This window comes from Carcharodon carcharias, chromosome 27 (genome assembly GCF_017639515.1).
Source record: "Carcharodon carcharias isolate sCarCar2 chromosome 27, sCarCar2.pri, whole genome shotgun sequence".
NCBI classification, from domain to species: Eukaryota; Metazoa; Chordata; class Chondrichthyes; order Lamniformes; family Lamnidae; genus Carcharodon; species Carcharodon carcharias.
In genome coordinates, this window is record NC_054493.1 from 5,873,117 (window position 1) to 5,894,499 (window position 21,383).

The following is a 21,383-nucleotide window of genomic DNA, read 5'->3' on the forward strand; positions in this document are numbered from 1 at the left end:
CTCCAACCCAGAGTAAACTCTAAATCTACACTCCAGGGTCTACAACCCCAAGTAAACTCTAAATCTACACTCCAGGGTCTACAACCACGAGTAAACTCTAAATCTACACTCCAGGGTCTACAACCACGAGAAAACTCTAAATCTACACTCCAGGGACTCCGACCCCAAGTAAACTCTAAATCTACACTCCAGGATCTATAACCCCAAGTAAGCTCTAAATCTACACTCCAAGGTCTCCAACCCAGAGTAAACTCTAAATCTACACTCCAGGGTCTCCAACCCCGAATAAACTCTAATTCTACACTCCAGGGTCTACAACCCCGAGCAAACTGTAAATCTACACTCCAGGGACACCGACCCCGAGTAAACACTAAATCTAAACTCCAGGGGCTCCGACCCCGACTAAACTCTAAATCTACACTCCAGGGGCTCCGACTCCGAGTAAATTCTAAATCTACACTCCAGTGGCTCCGACCCCGAGTAAATTCTAAATCTACACTCAAGGGGCTCCAACCCCGAGTAAACTCTAAATCTACACTCCAGGGACTCCGACCTCGAGTAAACTCTAAATCTCCACTCCAGGGTCTACAACCACGAGTAAACTCTAAATCTACACTCCAGGGTCTCCAACCCCGAGTAAATTCTAAATCTACACTCCAGGGTCTCCAACCCCGAGTAAACTCTAAATCTACACTCCAGGGTCTACAACCCGGAGTAAACTCTAAATCTACACTCCAGGGTCTACAACCCCGAGTAAACTCTAACTCTACACTCCAGGGGCTCCGGCCCAGAGTAAACTCTAAATCTACACTCCAGGGTCTACAACCCCAAGTAAACTCTAAATCTACACTCCAGGGTCTACAACCACGAGTAAACTCTAAATCTACACTCCAGGGTCTACAACCACGAGAAAACTCTAAATCTACACTCCAGGGACTCCGACCCCAAGTAAACTCTAAATCTACACTCCAGGATCTATAACCCCAAGTAAGCTCTAAATCTACACTCCAAGGTCTCCAACCCAGAGTAAACTCTAAATCTACACTCCAAGGTCTCCAACCCAGAGTAAACTCTAAATCTACACTCCAGGGTCTCCAACCCCGAGTAAATTCTAAATCTACACTCCAGGGTCTCCAACCCCGAGTAAACTCTAAATCTACACTCCAGGGTCTACAACCCGGAGTAAACTCTAAATCTACACTCCAGGGTCTACAACCCCGAGTAAACTCTAACTCTACACTCCAGGGGCTCCGGCCCAGAGTAAACTCTAAATCTACACTCCAGGGTCTACAACCCCAAGTAAACTCTAAATCTACACTCCAGGGTCTACAACCACGAGTAAACTCTAAATCTACACTCCAGGGTCTACAACCACGAGAAAACTCTAAATCTACACTCCAGGGACTCCGACCCCAAGTAAACTCTAAATCTACACTCCAGGATCTATAACCCCAAGTAAGCTCTAAATCTACACTCCAAGGTCTCCAACCCAGAGTAAACTCTAAATCTACACTCCAAGGTCTCCAACCCAGAGTAAACTCTAAATCTACACTCCAGGGGATCCAACCCCGAGTAAACTCTAAATATACACTCCAGGGGCTCCGACCCCAAGTAAACTCTAAATCTACACTCCAGGGGCTCCGACCCCAAGTAAACTCTAAATCTACACTCCAGGGGCTCCGACCCCGAGTAAATTCTAAATCTACACTCCAGGGTCTCCAAACCCGAGTAAACTCTAAATCTACACACAAGGGACTCCAACCCCGAGTAAACTCTAAATCTACACGCCAGGGACTCCAATCCTGAGTAAACTCTAAATCTACACTCCAGGGTCTCCAACCCCGAGAAAACACAAAATCTACACTCCAGGGACTCCAACCCCAAGGAAACTATAAATCTACACTCCAGCGGCTCCAACCCCAGGTAAACTCTAAATCTAGACACCAGGGGCTCCGACCCCGAATAAACTCTAAATCTACACTCCAGGGTCTCCACCCCCGAGTAAACTCTAAATCTACACTCCAGGGTCTGCAACCACGAATAAACTTTAAATCTACACTCCAGGGTCTCCAAACCCGAGTAAACCCTAAATCTACACTCCAGGGTCTCCAACCCCGAGTACACTCTAAATCTACACTCCAGGGTCTACAACCCCGAGTAAACTCTATATCTACACTCCAGGGACTCCGAACCCGTGTAAACTCTAAATCTAAACTCCAGGGACTCCGAAGCCGAGGACACTCTAAATCTACACTCCAGTGTCTCCAACCCCGAGAAAACTCTAAATCTACACTCCAGGGGCTCCGACCCCGAGTAAACTCTAAATCTACACTCCAGGGTCTCCAACCCCGAGTAAACTCTAAATCTACACTCCAGGGTCTCCAACCCCGAGTAAACTCTAAATCTACACTCCAGGGGCTCCGACCCCGAGTAAACTCTAAATCTACACTCCAGGGTCTCCAACCCCAAGTAAACTCTAAATCTACACTCCAGGGTCTACAACCCCGAGTAAACTCTAAATCTGCACTCCAGGGTCTACAACACCGAGTAAACTCTAAATCTACACTCCAGGGTCTCCAACCCCGAGTAAACTCTAAATCTACACTCCAGGGTCTCCAACCCCGAGTAAACTCTAAATCTACACACCAGGGACTCCGACCCCGAGTAAACTCTAAATCTACACTCCAGGGACTCCGACCCCGAGTAAACTCTAAATCTACACTCCAGGGTCTACAACCCCGAGTAAACTCTAAATCTACACTCCCGGGACTCCAATCCTGAGTAAACTCTAAATCTACACTCAAGGGACTCCAACCCCGAGTAAACTCTAAATCTACACTCTAGGGACTCCAATCCTGAGTAAACTCTAAATCTACACAAAAGGGACTCCAACCCCGAGTAAACTCTAAATCTACACTCCAGGGACTCCAGTCCTGAGTAAACTCTAAATCTACACTCCACGGTTTCCAATCCCGAGAAAACACAAAATCTACACTCCAGGGACTCCGACCCCGGGGACACTCTAAATCCAAACTCCAGGGACTCCAACCCCAAGTAAACTATAAATCTACACTCTAGGGACTTCAACCCCCAGCAAACTCTAAATCTACACTCCAGCGGCTCCAACCACGAGAAAACTCTAAATGTAGACTCGAGGGGCTCCGACCCCGAGTAAACTGTAAATCTACACTCCAGAGACTCCAGCCCCGAGTAAACTCTAAATCTACATTCCAGGGACTCCGACCCCGAGTAAACTCTAAATCTACACTCCAGGGTCTCCAACCCCGAGTAAACTCTAAATCTACACTCCAGGGTCTCCAACCCCGAGTAAACTCTAAATCTACACTCCAGGGTCTCCAACCCCGAGTAAACTCTAAGTCTACACTCCAGGGACTCCAACCCAGAGTAAACTATAAATGTACACTCCAGGAGCTCCGGCCCCGAGAAAACTCTAAATCTACACTCCAGGGACTCCAACCCAGAGTAAACTCTAAATCTACACTCCAGGGACACCAACCCAGAGTAAACTCTAAATCTACACTCCAGGGACTCCAACCCCGAGTAAACTCTAAATCTACACTCCAAGGACTCCAACCCCAAGTAAACTCTAAATCTACACTCCAGGGACTCCAACCCTCAGTAAACTCTAAATCTACACTCCAGGGTCTACAACCACGAGTAAACTCTAAATCTACACTCCAGGGTCTGCAACCACGAATAAACTTTAAATCTACACTCCAGGGTCTCCAAACCCGAGTAAACCCTAAATCTACACTCCAGGGTCTCCAACCCCGAGTACACTCTAAATCTACACTCCAGGGTCTACAACCCCGAGTAAACTCTAAATCTACACTCCAGGGACTCCAACAATGAGTAAACTCTAAATCTACACTCCAGGGACTCCAACACCGAGTAAAGTCTAAATCTACACTCCAGGGTCTACAACGACGAGTAAACTCTAAATCTACACTCCAGGGGCTCCGACCCCGAGTAAACTCTAAATCTACACTCCAGGGGCTCCGACCCCGAGTAAACTCTAAATCTACACTCCAGGGGCTCCGACCCCGAGTAAGCTCTAAATCTACACTCCAGGGACTCCAACCCCGAGAAAACACAAAATCTACACTCCAGGGACTCCAACCCCAAGTAAACTATAAATCTACACTCCAGGGACTTCAACCCCCAGTAAACTCTAAATCTACACTCCAGGGTCTCCAACCCCAAATAACTCTAAATCTACAATCCAGGGACTCCAACCCCGAGTAAACTCTAAATCTACACTCCAGCGGCTCCAACCCCGAGTAAACTCTAAATCTACACACCAGGGTCTACAACCCCGAGTAAACTCTAAATCTACACTCCAGGGGCTCCGACCCCGAGTAAACTCTAAATCTACACTCCAGGGGCTCCGACCCCGAGTAAACTCTAAATCTACACTCCAGGGTCTGCAACCACGAATAAACTTTAAATCTACACTCCAGGGTCTCCAACCCCGAGTAAACTCTAAATCTACACTCCAGGGACTCCGACCCCGAGTAAACTCTAAATCTACACTCCAGGGACTCCGACCCCGAGTAAACTCTAAATCTACACTCCAGGGGTTCCAACCCCGAGTAAACTCTAAATCTACACTCCAGGGGCTCCGACCCCGAGTAAACTCTAAATCTACACTCCAGGGGTTCCAACCCCGAGTAAACTCTAAATCTACACTCCAGGGACTCCAACCCAGAGTAAACTCTAAATCTACACTCCAGGGACTCCGACCCCGAGTAAACTCTAAATCTACACTCCAGGGTCTACAACCCCGAAAAAACTCTAAATCTACACTCCAGGGACTCCAATCCTGAGTAAACTCTAAATCTACGCTCCACGGTTTCTAACCCCGAGAAAACACAAAATCTACACTCCAGGGACTCCGACCCCGGGGACACTCTAAATCCAAACTCCAGGGACTCCAACCCCAAGTAAACTATAAATCCAAACTCCAGGGACTCCAACCCCAAGTAAACTATAAATCTACACTCCAGCGGCTCCAACCCCGAGAAAACTCTAAATCTACACTCCAGAGTCTCCAACCCCGAGTAAATTCTAAATCTACATTCCAGGGACTCCGACCCCAAGTAAACTCTAAATCAACACTCCAGGGGCTCCGGCCCCGAGTAAACTCTAAATCTACACTCCAGGGTCTCCAACCCCGAGAAAACTCTAAATCTACACAACAGGGTCTCCAACCCCGAGTAAACTCTAAGTCAACACTGCAGAGACTCCAAACCCGAGTAAAATCTAAATCTAAACTCCAGGGTCTACAGCACCGAGTAAACTATAAATCTACACTCCAGGGACTCCGACCCCGAGAAAACTCTAAATCTACACTCCAGGGTCTCCAACCCCGAGTAAACTCTAAATCTACACTCCAGGGACTCCAACCCAGAGTAAACTATAAATGTACACTCCAGGGGCTCCGGCCCCGAGTAAACTCTAAATCTACACTCCAGGGACTCCAACCCAGAGTAAACTCTAAATCTACACTCCAGGGACTCCAACCCAGAGTAAACTCTAAATCTACACTCCAGGGACTCCAACCCCGAGTAAACTCTAAATCTACACTCCAAGGACTCCAACCCCAAGTAAACTCTAAATCTACACTCCAGGGACTCCAACCCCGAGTAAACTCTAAATCTACACTCCAGGGTCTACAACCACGAGTAAACTCTAAATCTACTCTCCAGGGTCTGCAACCACGAATAAACTTTAAATCTACACTCCAGGGTCTCCAAACCCGAGTAAACCCTAAATCTACACTCCAGGGTCTCCAACCCCGAGTACACTCTAAATCTACACTCCAGGGACTCCAACCCAGAGTAAACTCTAAACCTACACTCCAGGGACTACAACCCAGAGTAAACTCTAAATCTACAGTCCAGGGGATCCAACCCCGAGTAAACTCTAAATCTACACTCCAGGGGCTCCGACCCCAAGTAAACTATAAATCCAAACTCCAGGGACTCCAACCCCAAGTAAACTATAAATCTACACTCCAGCGGCTCCAACCCCGAGAAAACTCTAAATCTAGACTCGAGGGGCTCCGACCCCGAGTAAACTGTAAATCTACACTCCAGAGTCTCCAACCCCGAGTAAATTCTAAATCTACATTCCAGGGACTCCGACCCCAAGTAAACTCTAAATCTACACTCCAGGGTCTCCAACCCCGAGAAAACTCTAAATCTACACAACAGGGTCTCCAACCCCGAGTAAACTCTAAGTCAACACTGCAGAGACTCCAAACCCGAGTAAAATCTAAATCTAAACTCCAGGGTCTACAGCACCGAGTAAACTATAAATCTACACTCCAGGGACTCCGACCCCGAGAAAACTCTAAATCTACACTCCAGGGTCTCCAACCCCGAGTAAACTCTAAATCTACACTCCAGGGACTCCAACCCAGAGTAAACTATAAATGTACACTCCAGGGGCTCCGGCCCCGAGTAAACTCTAAATCTACACTCCAGGGACTCCAACCCAGAGTAAACTCTAAATCTACACTCCAGGGACTCCAACCCAGAGTAAACTCTAAATCTACACTCCAGGGACTCCAACCCCAAGTAAACTCTAAATCTACACTCCAAGGACTCCAACCCCAAGTAAACTCTAAATCTTCACTCCAGGGACTCCAACCCCGAGTAAACTCTAAATCTACACTCCAGGGTCTACAACCACGAGTAAACTCTAAATCTACTCTCCAGGGTCTGCAACCACGAATAAACTTTAAATCTACACTCCAGGGTCTCCAAACCCGAGTAAACCCTAAATCTACACTCCAGGGTCTCCAACCCCGAGTACACTCTAAATCTACACTCCAGGGACTCCAACCCAGAGTAAACTCTAAACCTACACTCCAGGGACTACAACCCAGAGTAAACTCTAAATCTACAGTCCAGGGGATCCAACCCCGAGTAAACTCTAAATCTACACTCCAGGGTCTCCGACCCCGAGTAAACTCTAAATCTACACTCCAGGGACTCCAATCCCGAGTAAACTCTAAATCTACACTCCAGGGGCTCCAACCCCGCGTAAACTCTAAATCTACACTCCAGGGACTCCAATCCTGAGTAAACTCTAAATCTACACTCCAGGGTCTACTACCCCGAGAAAACTCTAAATCTACACTCCAGGGACTCCAATCCTGAGTAAACTCTAAATCTACACTCCACGGTTTCAAAACCCGAGAAAACACAAAATCTACACTCCAGGGACTCCGACCCCGAGGACACTCTAAATCCAAACTCCAGGCACTCCAACCCCAAGTAAACTATAAATCTACACTCCAGGGACTTCAACCCCCAGTAAACTCTAAATCTACACTCCAGCGGCTCCAACCCCGAGTAAACTCTAAATCTACACTCCAGGGACTCCGACCCCGAGTAAACTCTAAATCTACACTCCAGGGACTCCGACCCCGAGTAAGCTCTAAATCTACACTCCAGGGTCTACAACACCGAGTAAACTCTAAATCTACACTCCAGGGACTCCGACCCCGAGAAAACTCTAAATCTACACCCCAGGGTCTCCAACCCCGAGTAAACTCTAAATCTACACTCCAGGGTCTACAACCCGGAGTAAACTCTAAATCTACACTCCAGGGGCTCCGGCCCCGAGTAAACTCTAAATCTACACTCCAGGGACTCCAAACAAGAGTAAACTCTAAATCTACACTCCAGGGACTCCAACCCAGAGTAAACTCTAAATCTACACTCCAGGGACTCCAAACCAGACTAAACTCTAAATCTACACTCCAGGGACTCCAACCCCGAGTAAACTCTAAATCTACAATCCAGGGACTCCAACCCCAAGTAAATTATAAATCTACACTCCAGGGTCTACAACTCCGAGTAAACTCTAAATCTACACTCCAGGGTCTCCAAACCCGAGTAAACTCTAAATCTACACTCCAGGGACTCCAAACCCGAGTAAACTCTAAATCTACACTCCAGGGACTCCAACACCGAGTAAACTCTAAATCTACACTCCATGGTATACAAAGACGAGTAAACTCTAAATCTACATCCAAGGGACTCCGACCCCGAGTAAACTCTAAATCTACACTCCAGGGGATCCAACCCCGAGTAAACTATAAATCTACACTCCAGGGGATCCAACCCCGAGTAAACTCTAAATCTACACTCCAGGGGCTCCGACCCCGAGTAAACTCTAAATCTACACTCCAGGGTCTCCAACCCCGAGTAACCTCTAAATCGACACTCCAGGGACTCCAATCCTGAGTAAACTCTAAATCTACACTCAAGGGACTCCAACCCCGAGTAAACTCTAAATCTACACTCCAGGGACTCCAATCCTGAGTAAACTCTAAATCTACACTCAAGGGACTCCAACCCCGAGTAAACTCTAAATCTACACTCCAGGGACTCCAATCCTGAGTAAACTCTAAATCTACACTCAAGGGACTCCAACCCCGAGTAAACTCTAAATCTACACTCAAGGGACTCCAACCCCGAGTAAACTCTAAATCTACACTCCAGGGTATACAACCCCGAGTAAACTCTAAATCTACACTCCAGGGTCTACAAACCCGAGTAAACTCTAAATCTACACTCCAGGGTATACAACCCCGAGTAAACTCTAAATCTACACTCCAGGGACTCCAATCCTGAGTAAACTCTAAATCTACACTCCAGGGACTCCAATCCTGAGTGAAGTCTAAATCTACACTCCACGGTTTCCAACCCCGAGATAACTCAAAATCTACACTCCAGGGACTCCGACCCCGAGAACACTCTAAATCCACACTCCAGGGACTCCAACCCCAAGTAAACTATAAATCTACACTCCAGGGACTCCGACCCCGAGAAAACTCTAAATCTACACTCCAGGGTCTCCAACCCCGAGTAAACTCTAAATCTACACTCCAGGGTCTACAACCCGGAGTAAACTCTAAATCTACACTCCAGGGGCTCCGGCCCCGAGTAAACTCTAAATCTACACTCCAGGGACTCCAAACAAGAGTAAACTCTAAATCTACACTCCAGGGACTCCAACCCAGAGTAAACACTAAATCTACACTCCAGGGACTCCAAACCAGACTAAACTCTAAATCTACACTCCAGGGACTCAAACCCCGAGTAAACTCTAAATCTACACTCCAGGGACTTCAACCCCAAGTAAATTATAAGTCTACACTCCAGGGTCTACAACTCCGAGTAAACTCTAAATCTACACTCCAGGGTATACAACCATGAGTAAACTCTAAATCTACACTCCAGGGTCTCCAACCCCGAGTAAACTCTAAATCTACACTCCAGGGACTCCAACACCGAGTAAACTCTAAATCTACACTCCATGGTATACAAAGACGAGTAAACTCTAAATCTACATCCAAGGGACTCCGACCCCGAGTAAACTCTAAATCTACACTCCAGGGGATCCAACCCCGAGTAAACTCTAAATCTACACTCCAGGGGCTCCGACCCCGAGTAAACTCTAAATCTACACTCCAGGGTCTCCAACCCCGAGTAACCTCTAAATCGACACTCCAGGGACTCCAATCCTGAGTAAACTCTAAATCTACACTCAAGGGACTCCAACCCCGAGTAAACTCTAAATCTACACTCCAGGGACTCCAATCCTGAGTAAACTCTAAATCTACACTCAAGGGACTCCAACCCCGAGTAAACTCTAAATCTACACTCCAGGGACTCCAATCCTGAGTAAACTCTAAATCTACACTCAAGGGACTCCAACCCTGAGTAAACTCTAAATCTACACTCAAGGGACTCCAACCCCGAGTAAACTCTAAATCTACACTCCAGGGTATACAACCCCGAGTAAACTCTAAATCTACACTCCAGGGTCTACAACCCCGAGTAAACTCTAAATCTACACTCCAGGGTATACAACCCGAGTAAACTCTAAATCTACACTCCAGGGACTCCAATCCTGAGTAAACTCTAAATCTACACTCCAGGGACTCCAATCCTGAGTGAAGTCTAAATCTACACTCCACGGTTTCCAACCCCGAGATAACTCAAAATCTACACTCCAGGGACTCCGACCCCGAGAACACTCTAAATCCACACTCCAGGGACTCCAACCCCAAGTAAACTATAAATCTACACTCCAGGGACTTCAACCCCCAGTAAACTCTAAATCTACACTCCAGGGACCCCAACACCAAGTAAACTATAAATCTACACTCCAGGGACTCCAACCCCCAGTAAACTCTAAATCTACACTCCAGCGGCTCCAACACCAAGTAAACTCTAAATCTACACTCCAGGGACTCCGACCCCGAGTAAACTCTAAAACTACACTCCAGGGTCTCCAACCCCGAGTAAACTCTAAATCTACACTCCAGGGTCTCCAACCCCGAGTAAACTCTAAGTCAACACTCCAGGGACTCCAACCCCGAGTAAACTCTAAATCTACACTCCAGGGTCTACAACACTGAGTAAACTCTAAATCTACAATCCAGGGACTCCGACCCCGAGAAAACTCTAAATCTACACTCCCGGGTCTACAAAGCGGAGTAAACTCTAAATCTAAAATCCAGGGTCTACAAACCGGAGTAAACTCTAAATCTACACTCCAGGGACTCCAAACCAGGTTAAACTATAGATGTACACTCCAGGGGCTCCGTCCCCGAGTAAACTCTAAATCTACACACCAGGGACTCCAACCCAGATTAAACTCTAAATCCACACTCCAGGGACTGCAACCCCGAGTAAACTCTAAATCTACACTCCAGGGACTCCAACCCCGAGTAAACTCTAAATCTACACTCCAGGGTCTACAACCACGAGGAAACTCTAAATCTACACTCCAGGGACTCCGACCTCGAGTAAACGCTAATTCTACACTCCAGGGTCTACAACCACGAGTAAACTCTAAATCTACACACCAGGGTCTCCAACCCCAAGTAAACTCTAAATCTACACTCCAGGGTCTCCAACCCGGAGTAAACTCTAAATCTACACTCCAGGGTCTCCATCCCCGAATAAACTCTAAATCTACACTCCAGGGACTCCAATCCTGAGTATACTCTAAATCTACACTCCAGGGTCTACTACCCCAAGTGAACTCTAAATCTACACTCCAGGGACTCCAATCCTGAGTAAACTCTAAATCTACACTCCATGGTTTCCAACCCCGAGAAAACACAAAATCTACACTCCAGGGACTCCGACCCCGAGGACACTCTAAATCCAAACCCCAGGGACTCCAACCCCAAGTAAACTATAAATGTACACTCCAGGGACTTCAACCCCCAGCAAACTCTAAATCTACACTCCAGCGGCTCCAACCCCGAGTAAACTCTAAATCTACACTCCAGGGACTCCGACACCGAGTAAACTCTAAATCTACACTCCAGGTTCTCCAACCCCGAGTAAACTCTACATCTACACTCCAGGGTCTACAACACCGAATAAACTCTAAATCTACACTCCAGGGACTCCGACCCCGAGAAAACTCTAAATCTACACTCCAGGTTCTCCAGCCCCGAGTATACTCTAAATCTACACTCCAGGGACTACAACCCGGAGTAAACTCTAAATCTACACTCCAGGGACTCCGGCCCCGAGTAAACTCTAAATCTACACTCCAGGGACTCCAAACAAGAGTAAACTCTAAATCTACACTCCAGGGACTCCAACCCAGAGTAAACTCTAAATCTACACTCCAGGGACTCCAAACCAGACTAAACTCTAAATCTACACTCCAGGGACACCAACCCCGAGTAAACTCTAAATCTCCACTCCAGGGACTCCAAACCCAAGTAAATTATAAATCTACACTCCAGGGTCTACAACTCCGAGTAAACTCTAAATCTACACTCCAGGGTCTACAACCCCGAGTAAACTCTAAATCTACACTCCAGGGTATACAACCCCGAGTAAACTCTAAATCTACACTCCAGGGACTCCAATCCTGAGTAAACTCTAAATCTACACTCCAGGGACTCCAATCCTGAGTAAAGTCTAAATCTACACTCCACGGTTTCCAACCCCGAGAAAACTCAAAATCTACACTCCAGGGACTCCGACCCCGAGAACACTCTAAATCCACACTCCAGGGACTCCAACCCCAAGTAAACTATAAATCTACACTCCAGGGACTTCAACCCCCAGTAAACTCTAAATCTACACTCCAGGGACCCCAACACCAAGTAAACTATAAATCTACACTCCAGGGACTCCAACGCCCAGTAAACTCTAAATCTACACTCCAGCGGCTCCAACACCAAGTGAACTCTAAATCTAGACTCCAGGGACTCAGACCCCGAGCAAACTCTAAAACTACACTCCAGGGTCTCCAACCCCGAGTAAACTCTAAATCTACACTCCAGGATCTCCAACCCCGAGTAAACTCTAAATCTACACTCCAGGGTCTACAACACTGAGTAAACTCTAAATCTACAATCCAGGGACTCCGACCCCGAGAAAACACTAAATCTACACTCCCGGGTCTACAAAGCGGAGTAAACTCTAAATCTACACTCCAGGGACTCCAAACCAGAGTAAACTATAGATGTACACTCCAGGGGCTCCGGGCCCGAGTAAACCCTAAATCTACACACCAGGGACTCCAACCCAGAGTAAACTCTAAATCTACACTCCAGGGACTCCAACCCAGAGTAAACTCTAAATCCACACTCCAGGGACTCCAACACAGAGTAAACTCTAAATCTACACTCCAGGGACTCCAAACAAGAGTAAGCTCTAAAACTACACTCCAGGGACTCCAACCCAGAGTAAACTCTAAATCTACACTCCAGGGACTCCAAACCAGACTAAACTCTAAATCTACACTCCAGGGACTCAAACACCGAGTAAACTCTAAATCTACACTCCAGGGACTCCAACCCCGAGTAAATTCTAAATCTACACTCCAGGGTCTACAACACTGAGTAAACTCTAAATCTACAATCCAGGGACTCCGACCCCGAGAAAACTCTAAATCTACACTCCAGGTACACCAACCCAGAGTAAACTCTAAATCTAAACTCCAGGGTCTACAAACCGGAGTAAACTCTAAATCTACACTCCAGGGACTCCAAACCAGAGTAAACTATAGATGTACACTCCAGGGGCTCCGACCCCGAGTAAACTCTAAATCTACACACCAGGGACTCCAACCCAGAGTAAACTCTAAATCTACACTCCAGGGACTCCAACCCAGAGTAAACTCTAAATCCACACTCCAGGGACTCCAACCCAGAGTAAACTCTAAATCTACACTCCAGGGACTCCAACCCCGAGTAAACTCTAAATCTACACTCCAGGGACTCCAACCCCGAGTAAACTCTAAATCTACACTCCAGGGTCTACAACCATGAGTAAACTCTAAATCTACACTCCAGGGACTCCGACCTCGAGTAAACTCTAAATCTACACTCCAGGGTCTACAACCACGAGTAAACTCTAAATCTACACTCCAGGGTCTCCAACCCCAAGAAAACTCTAAATCTACACTCCAGGGTCTCAAACCCGGAGTAAACTCTAAATCTACACTCCAGGGTCTGCAACCACGAATAAACTTGAAATCTACACTCCAGGGTCTCCAACCCCGAGTAAACTCTAAATCTACACTCCAGGGTCTCCAACCCCAAGTAAACTCTAAATCTACACTCCAGGGACTCCAACTCCGAGTAAACTCTAAATCTACACTCCAGGGACTCCAACCCCCAGTAAACTCTAAATCTACACTCCAGCTACTCCAACACCAAGTAAACTCTAAATCTAGACTCCAGGGACTCCGACCCCGAGTAAACTCAAAATCTACACTCCAGGGTCTCCAACCCCGAGTAAACTCTAAATCTACACTCCAGGGTCTCCAACCCCGAGTAAACTCTAAGTCAACACTCCAGGGACTCCAACCCTGAGTAAACTCTACATCTACACTCGAGAGTCTACAACACTGAGTAAACTCTAAATCTACAATTCAGGGACTCTGACCCCGAGAAAACTCTAAATCTACACTCCCGGGTCTACAAACCGGAGTAAACTCTAAATCTAAAATCCAGGGTCTACAAACCGGAGTAAACTCTAAATCTACACTCCAGGGACTCCAACCCAGAGTAAACTATAGATGTACACTCCAGGGGCTCCGGCCCCGAGTAAACTCTAAATCTACACTCCAGGGTCTCCAACCCCGAGTAAACTCTAAATCTACACTCCAGGGTCTCCAACCCCGAGTAAACTCTAAGTCAACACTCCAGGGACTCCAACCCCCAGTAAACTATAAATCTACATTCCAGCGGCTCCAACACCAAGTAAACTCTAAACCTACACTCCAGGGACTCCAACCCCGAGTAAACTCTAAATCTACACTCCAGGGTCTACAACCACGAGTAAACTCTAAATCTACACTCCAGGGACTCCGACCTCGAGTAAACTCTAAATCTACACTCCAGGGTCTACAACCACGAGTAAACTCTAAATCTACACTCCAGGGTCTCCAACCCCAAGTAAACTCTAAATCTACACTCCAGGGTCTCCAACCCCGAGTAAACTCTAAATCTACACTCCAGGGTCTGCAACCACGAATAAACTTTAAATCTACACTCCAGGGTCTCCAACCCCGAGTAAACTCTAAATCTACACTCCAGGGTCGCCATCCCCAAGTAAACTCTAAATCTACACTCCAGGGACTCCAACTCCGAGTAAACTCTAAATCTACACTCCAGGGACTCCAACCCCCAGTAAACTCTAAATCTACACTCCAGCGGCTCCAACACCAAGTAAACTCAAAATCTACACTCCAGGGACTCCGACCCCGAGTAAACTCTAAATCTACATTCCAGGGTCTCCAACCCCGAGTAAACTCTAAATCTACACTCCAGGGTCTCCAACCCCGAGTAAACTCTAAGTCAACACTCCAGGGACTCCAACCCCGAGTAAACTCTAAATCTACACTCCAGGGTCTACAACACTGAGTAAACTCTAAATCTACAATCCAGGGACTCCGACCCCGAGTAACTCTAAATCTACACTCCCGGGTCTACAAACCGGAGTAAACTCTAAATCTACACTCCAGGGACTCCAACCCAGAGTAAACTATAGATGTACACTCCAGGGGCTCCGGCCCCGAGTAAACTCTAAATCTACACTCCAGGGTCTCCAACCCCGAGTAAACTCTAAATCTACACTCCAGGGTCTCCAACCCCGAGTAAACTCTAAGTCAACACTCCAGGGCCTCCAACCCCGAGTAAACTCTAAATCTACACTCCAGTGTCTCCAACCCCGAGTAAACTCTAAGTCAACACTCCAGGGACTCCAACCCCGAGTAAACTCTAAATCTACACTCCAGGGTCTACAACACTGAGTAAACTCTAAATCTACACTCCCGGGTCTACAAACCGGAGTAAACTCTAAATCTACACTCCAGGGTCTCCAACCCCGAGTAAACTCTAAGTCAACACTCCAGGGACTCCAACCCCGAGTAAACTCTAAATCTACAATCCAGGGACTCCGACCCCGAGAAAACTCTAAATCTACACTCCCGGGTCTACAAACCGGAGTAAACTCTAAATCTAAAATCCAGGGTCTACAAACCGGAGTAAACTCTAAATCTACACTCCAGGGACTCCAAACCAGAGTAAACTATAGATGTACACTCCAGGGGCTCCGGCCCCGAGTAAACTCTAAATCTACACACGAGGGACTCCAACCCTGAGTAAACTCTAAATCTACACTCCAGGGACTCCAACCCAGAGTAAACTCTAAATCTACACTCCAGGTACTCCAACCCAGAGTAAACTCTAAATCTACAATCCAGGGACTCCAACCCCGAGTAAACTCTAAATCTACACTCCAGGGACTCCAACCCCGAGTAAACTCTAAATCTACACTCCAGGGTCTACAACCACGAGTAAATTCTAAATCTACACTCCAGGGACTCCGACCTCGAGGAAACTCTAAATCTACACTCCAGGGTCTACAACCACGAGTAAACTCTAAATCTACACTCCAGGGTCTCAAACCCCAAGTAAACTCTAAATCTACACTCCAGGGTCTCCAACCCCGAGTAAACTCTAAATCTACACTCCAGGGTCTCCAACCACGAATAAACTTTAAATCTACACTCCAGGGTCTCCAACCCAGAGTAAACTCTAAATCCACACTCCAGGGTCTCCATCCCAGAGTAAACTCTAAATCTACACTCCAGGGACTCCAACCCCGAGTAAACTCTAAATCTACACTCCAGCGGCTCCAACCCCGAGTAAACTCTAAATCTACACTCCAGGGACTCCAACCCCGAGTAAACTCTAAATCTACACTCCAGGGTCTCCAACCCCGAGTAAACTCTAAATCTACACTCCAGGGTCTCCAACCCCGAGTAAACTCTAAATCTACACTCCAGGGTCTACAACACTGAGTAAACTCTAAATCTACAGTCCAGGGACTCCGACCCCGAGAAAACTCTAAATCTACACTCCAGGGTCTACAAACCGGAGTAAACTCTAAATCTAAAATCCAGGGTCTACAAACCGGAGTAAACTCTAAATCTACACTCCAGGGACTCCAACCCAGAGTAAACTATAGATGTACACTCGAGGGGCTCCGGCCCCGAGTAAACTCTAAATCTACACTCCAGGGTCTCCAACCCCGAGTAAACTCTAAATCTACACTCCAGGGTCTCCAACCCCGAGTAAACTCTAAGTCAACAGTCCAGGGACTCCGACCCCGAGTAAACTCTAAATCTACACTCCAGGATCTATAACCCCGAGTATACTCTAAATCTACCTTCCAGGGGCTCCAACCCCGAGTAAACTCTAAATATAAAGTCCAGGGGGTCCGACCCCGAGTAAACTCTAAATCTACACTCCAGGGGCTCCGACCCCGAGTAAACTCTAAATCTACACTCCAGGGTCTCCAAACCCAAGTAAACTCTAAATGTACACTCCAGGGACCCCAACACCGAGTAAACTCTAAATCTACACACCAGGGTCTACAACCGCGAGTAAACTCTAAATCTACACTCCAGGGACTCCAACCCCGAGTAAACTCTAAATCTACACTCCAGGGACTCCAACCCCGAGTAAACTCTAAATCTACACTCCAGGGACTCCAACCCCGAGTAAACTCTAAATCTACACTCCAGGGACTCCGACCCCGAGTAAACTCTAAATCTACACTCCAGGAACTCCAACCCCGAGTAAACTCTAAATCTACACTCCAGGGTCTCCGAAACCGAGTAAACTCTAAATCTACAATCCAGGGTGTACAACCCCGAGTAAACTCTAAATCTACAATCCAGGGTCTCCAACCCCGAGTAAACTCTAAATCTACACTCCAGGGTCTCCGAAACCGAGTAAACTCTAAATCTACACTCCAGGGACTCCAACCCCGAGTAAACTCTAAATCTACACTCCAGGGTCTCCAACCCTGAGTAAACTCTAAATCTACACTCCAGGGACTCCAACCCCGAGTAAACTCTAAATCTACACTCCAGGGACTCCGACCCCGAGTAAACTCTAAATCTACACTCCAGGGTCTCCAACCCCGAGTAAACTCTAAATCTACACTCCAGGGTCTCCAACCCCGAGTAAACTCTAAATCTACACTCCAGGGACTCCAACCCCGAGTAAACTCTAAATCTACACTCCAGGGTCTCCAACCCCGAGTAAACTCTAAATCTACACTCCAGGGTTCACAACCCCGAGTGAACTCTAAATCTACACTCCAGGGTCTAAAACCACGAGTAAACTCTAAATCTACACTCCAGGGGCTCCAACCCCGAGTAAACTCTAAATCTACACTCCAGGGTCTCCAACCCTGAGTAAACTCTAAATCTACACTCCAGGGACTCCGACCCCGAGTAAACTCTAAATCTACACTCCAGGGACTCCAACCCCGAGTAAACTCTAAATCTACACTCCAGGGACTCAACCCCGAGTAAACTCTAAATCTACACTCCAGGGACTCCAACCCGAGTAAACTCTAAATCTACACTCCAGGGACTCCAACCCGAGTAAACTCTAAATCTACACTCCAGGGACTCCAATCCTGAGTAAACTCTAAATCTACACTCCAGGGACTCCAACCCCGAGTAAACTCTAAATCTACACTCCAGGGGCTCCAACCCGAGTAAACTCTAAATCTACACTCCAGGGACTCCAACCCCGAGTAAACTCTAAATCGACAATCCAGGGTGTACAACCCGAGTAAACTCTAAATCTACACTCCAGGGACTCCAACCCCGAGTAAACTCTAAATCTACACTCCAGGGTCTCCGAAACCGAGTAAACTCTAAATCTACACTCCAGGGTCTCCAACCCCGAGTAAACTCTAAATCTACACTCCAGGGTCTCCAACCCCGAGTAAACTCTAAATCTACACTCCAGGGTCTCCAACCCCGAGTAAACTCTAAATCTACACTCCAGGGACTCCAACCCCGAGTAAACTCTAAATCTACACTCCAGGGTCTCCAACCCGAGTAAACTCTAAATCTACACTCCAGGGACTCCAACCCCGAGTAAACTCTAAATCTACACTCCAGGGACTCCAACCCGAGTAAACTCTAAATCTACACTCCAGGGTCTCCAACCCCGAGTAAACTCTAAATCTACACTCCAGGGACTCCAACCCGAGTAAACTCTAAATCTACACTCCAGGGTCTCCAACCCCGAATAAACTCTAAATCTACACTCCAGGGGCTCCAACCCCGAGTAAACTCTAAATCTACACTCCAGGGACTCCAACCCGAGTAAACTCTAAATCTACACTCCAGGGTCTCCGAACCCGAGTAAACTCTAAATCTACACTCCAGGGTCTCCAACCCGAGTAAACTCTAAATCTACACTCCAGGGTCTCCGAAACCGAGTAAACTCTAAATCTACAATCCAGGGTCTCCAACCCCGAGTAAACTCTAAATCTACACTCCAGGGACTCCAACCCCGAGTAAACTCTAAATCTACACTCCAGGGTCTCCGACCCCGAGTAAACTCTAAATCTACACTCCAGGGTCTACAACACCGAGTAAACTCTAAATCTACACTCCAGGGACTCCAACCCAGAGTAAACTCTAAATCTACACTCCAGGGACTCCAACCCAGAGTAAACTCTAAATCTACACTCCAGGGTCTCCAACCCCGAGTAAACTCTAAATCTACACTCCAGGGACTCCAACCCCGAGTAAACTCTAAATCTACACTCCAGGGTCTCCAACCCCGAGTAAACTCTAAATCTACACTCCAGGGACTCCAACCCAGAGTAAACTCTAAATCTACACTCCAGGGTCTACAACCCCGAGTAAACTCTAAATCTACACTCCAGGGACTCCAACCCCGAGTAAACTCTAAATCTACACTCCAGGGTCTACAACCCCGAGTAAACTCTAAATCTACACTCCAGGGACTCCAACACCGAGTAAACTCTAAATCTACACTCCAGGGACTCCAACCCGAGTAAACTCTAAATCTACACTCCAGGGTCTCCAACCCCGAGTAAACTCTAAATCTACACTCCAGGGACTCCAACCCGAGTAAACTCTAAATCTACACTCCAGGGCTCCAACCCCGAGTAAACTCTAAATCTACACTCCAGGGTCTCCAACCCAGAGTAAACTCTAAATCTACACTCCAGGGACTCCAACCCCGAGTAAACTCTAAATCTACACTCCAGGGACTCCAACCCGAGTAAACTCTAAATCTACACTCCAGGGTCTCCAACCCCGAGTAAACTCTAAATCTACACTCCAGGGTCTCCAACCCGAGTAAACTCTAAATCTACACTCCAGGGTCTACAACCCCGAGTAAACTCTAAATCTACACTCCAGGGACTCCAACCCGAGTAAACTCTAAATCTACACTCCAGGGTCTCCAACCCGAGTAAACTCTAAATCTACACTCCAGGGTCTCCGACCCCGAAGTAAACTCTAAATCTACACTCCAGGGTCTCCAACCCCGAGTAAACTCTAAATCTACACTCCAGGGTCTCCAACCCCGAGTAAACTCTAAATCTACACTCCAGGGACTCCAACCCGAGTAAACTCTAATCTACACTCCAGGGACTCCAACCCCGAATAAACTCTAAATCTACACTCCAGGGTCTACAACCCCGAGTAAACTCTAAATCTACACTCCAGGGTCTCCAACCCCGAGTAAACTCTAAATCTACACTCCAGGGACTCCAACCCAGAGTAAACTCTAAATCTACACTCCAGGGACTCCAACCCCGAGTAAACTCTAAATCTACACTCCAGGGGCTAAGATCCCGAGTAAACTCTAAATCTACACTCCAGGGTCTCCAACCCCGAGTAAACTCTAAATCTACACTCCAGGGACTCCATCCCCGAGTAAACTCTAAATCTACACTCCAGGAACTCCGAACCCCGAGTAAACTCTAAATCTACACTCCAGGGTCTCCAACCCCGAGTAAACTCTAATCTACACTCCAGGGTCTCAACCCCGAGTAAACTCTAAATCTACACTCCAGGGTCTCCGACCCCGAGTAAACTCTAAATCTACACTCCAGGGTCTACAACCCTGATTAAACTCTAAATCTACACTCCAGGGACACCAATCCCCAGTAAACTCTAAATCTACACTCCAGGGTCTCCAACCCCCAGTAAACTCTAAATCTACACTCCAGGAACTACGAAAACGAGTAAACTCTAAATCTACACTCCAGGGTCTACAATCCCGAGTAAACTCTAAATCTACACTCCAGGGTCTCCAACCCCGAGTAAACTCTAAATCTACACTCCAGGGTCTCCAACCCCGAGTAAACTCTAAATCTACACTCCAGGGTCTCCAACCCCGAGTAAACTCTAAGTCAACACTCCAGGGACTCCAAACCCGAGTAAACTCTAAATCTACACTCCAGGGTCTCCAACACCGAGTAAACTCTAAATCTACACTCCAGGGACTCCAACCCCGAGTAAACTCTAAATCTACACTCCAGGGTCTCCAACCCGAGTAAACTCTAAATCTACACTCCAGGGTCTCCAACACCGAGTAAACTCTAAATCTACACTCCAGGGACTCCAACCCCGAGTAAACTCTAAATCTACACTCCAGGGTCTCCAACCCCGAGTAAACTCTAAATCTACACTCCAGGGACTCCAACCCCGAGTAAACTCTAAATCTACACTCCAGGGTCTCCAACCCCGAGTAAACTCTAAATCTACACTCCAGGGACTCCAACCCCGAGTAAACTCTAAATCTACACTCCAGGGTCTCCAACCCCGAGTAAACTCTAAATCTACACTCCAGGGTCTCCAACACCGAGTAAACTCTAAATCTACACTCCAGGGTCTCCAACCCCGAGTAAACTCTAAATCTACACTCCAGGGACTCCAACCCAGAGTAAACTCTAAATCTACACTCCAGGGGCTCCGACCCCGAGTAAACTCTAAATCTACACTCC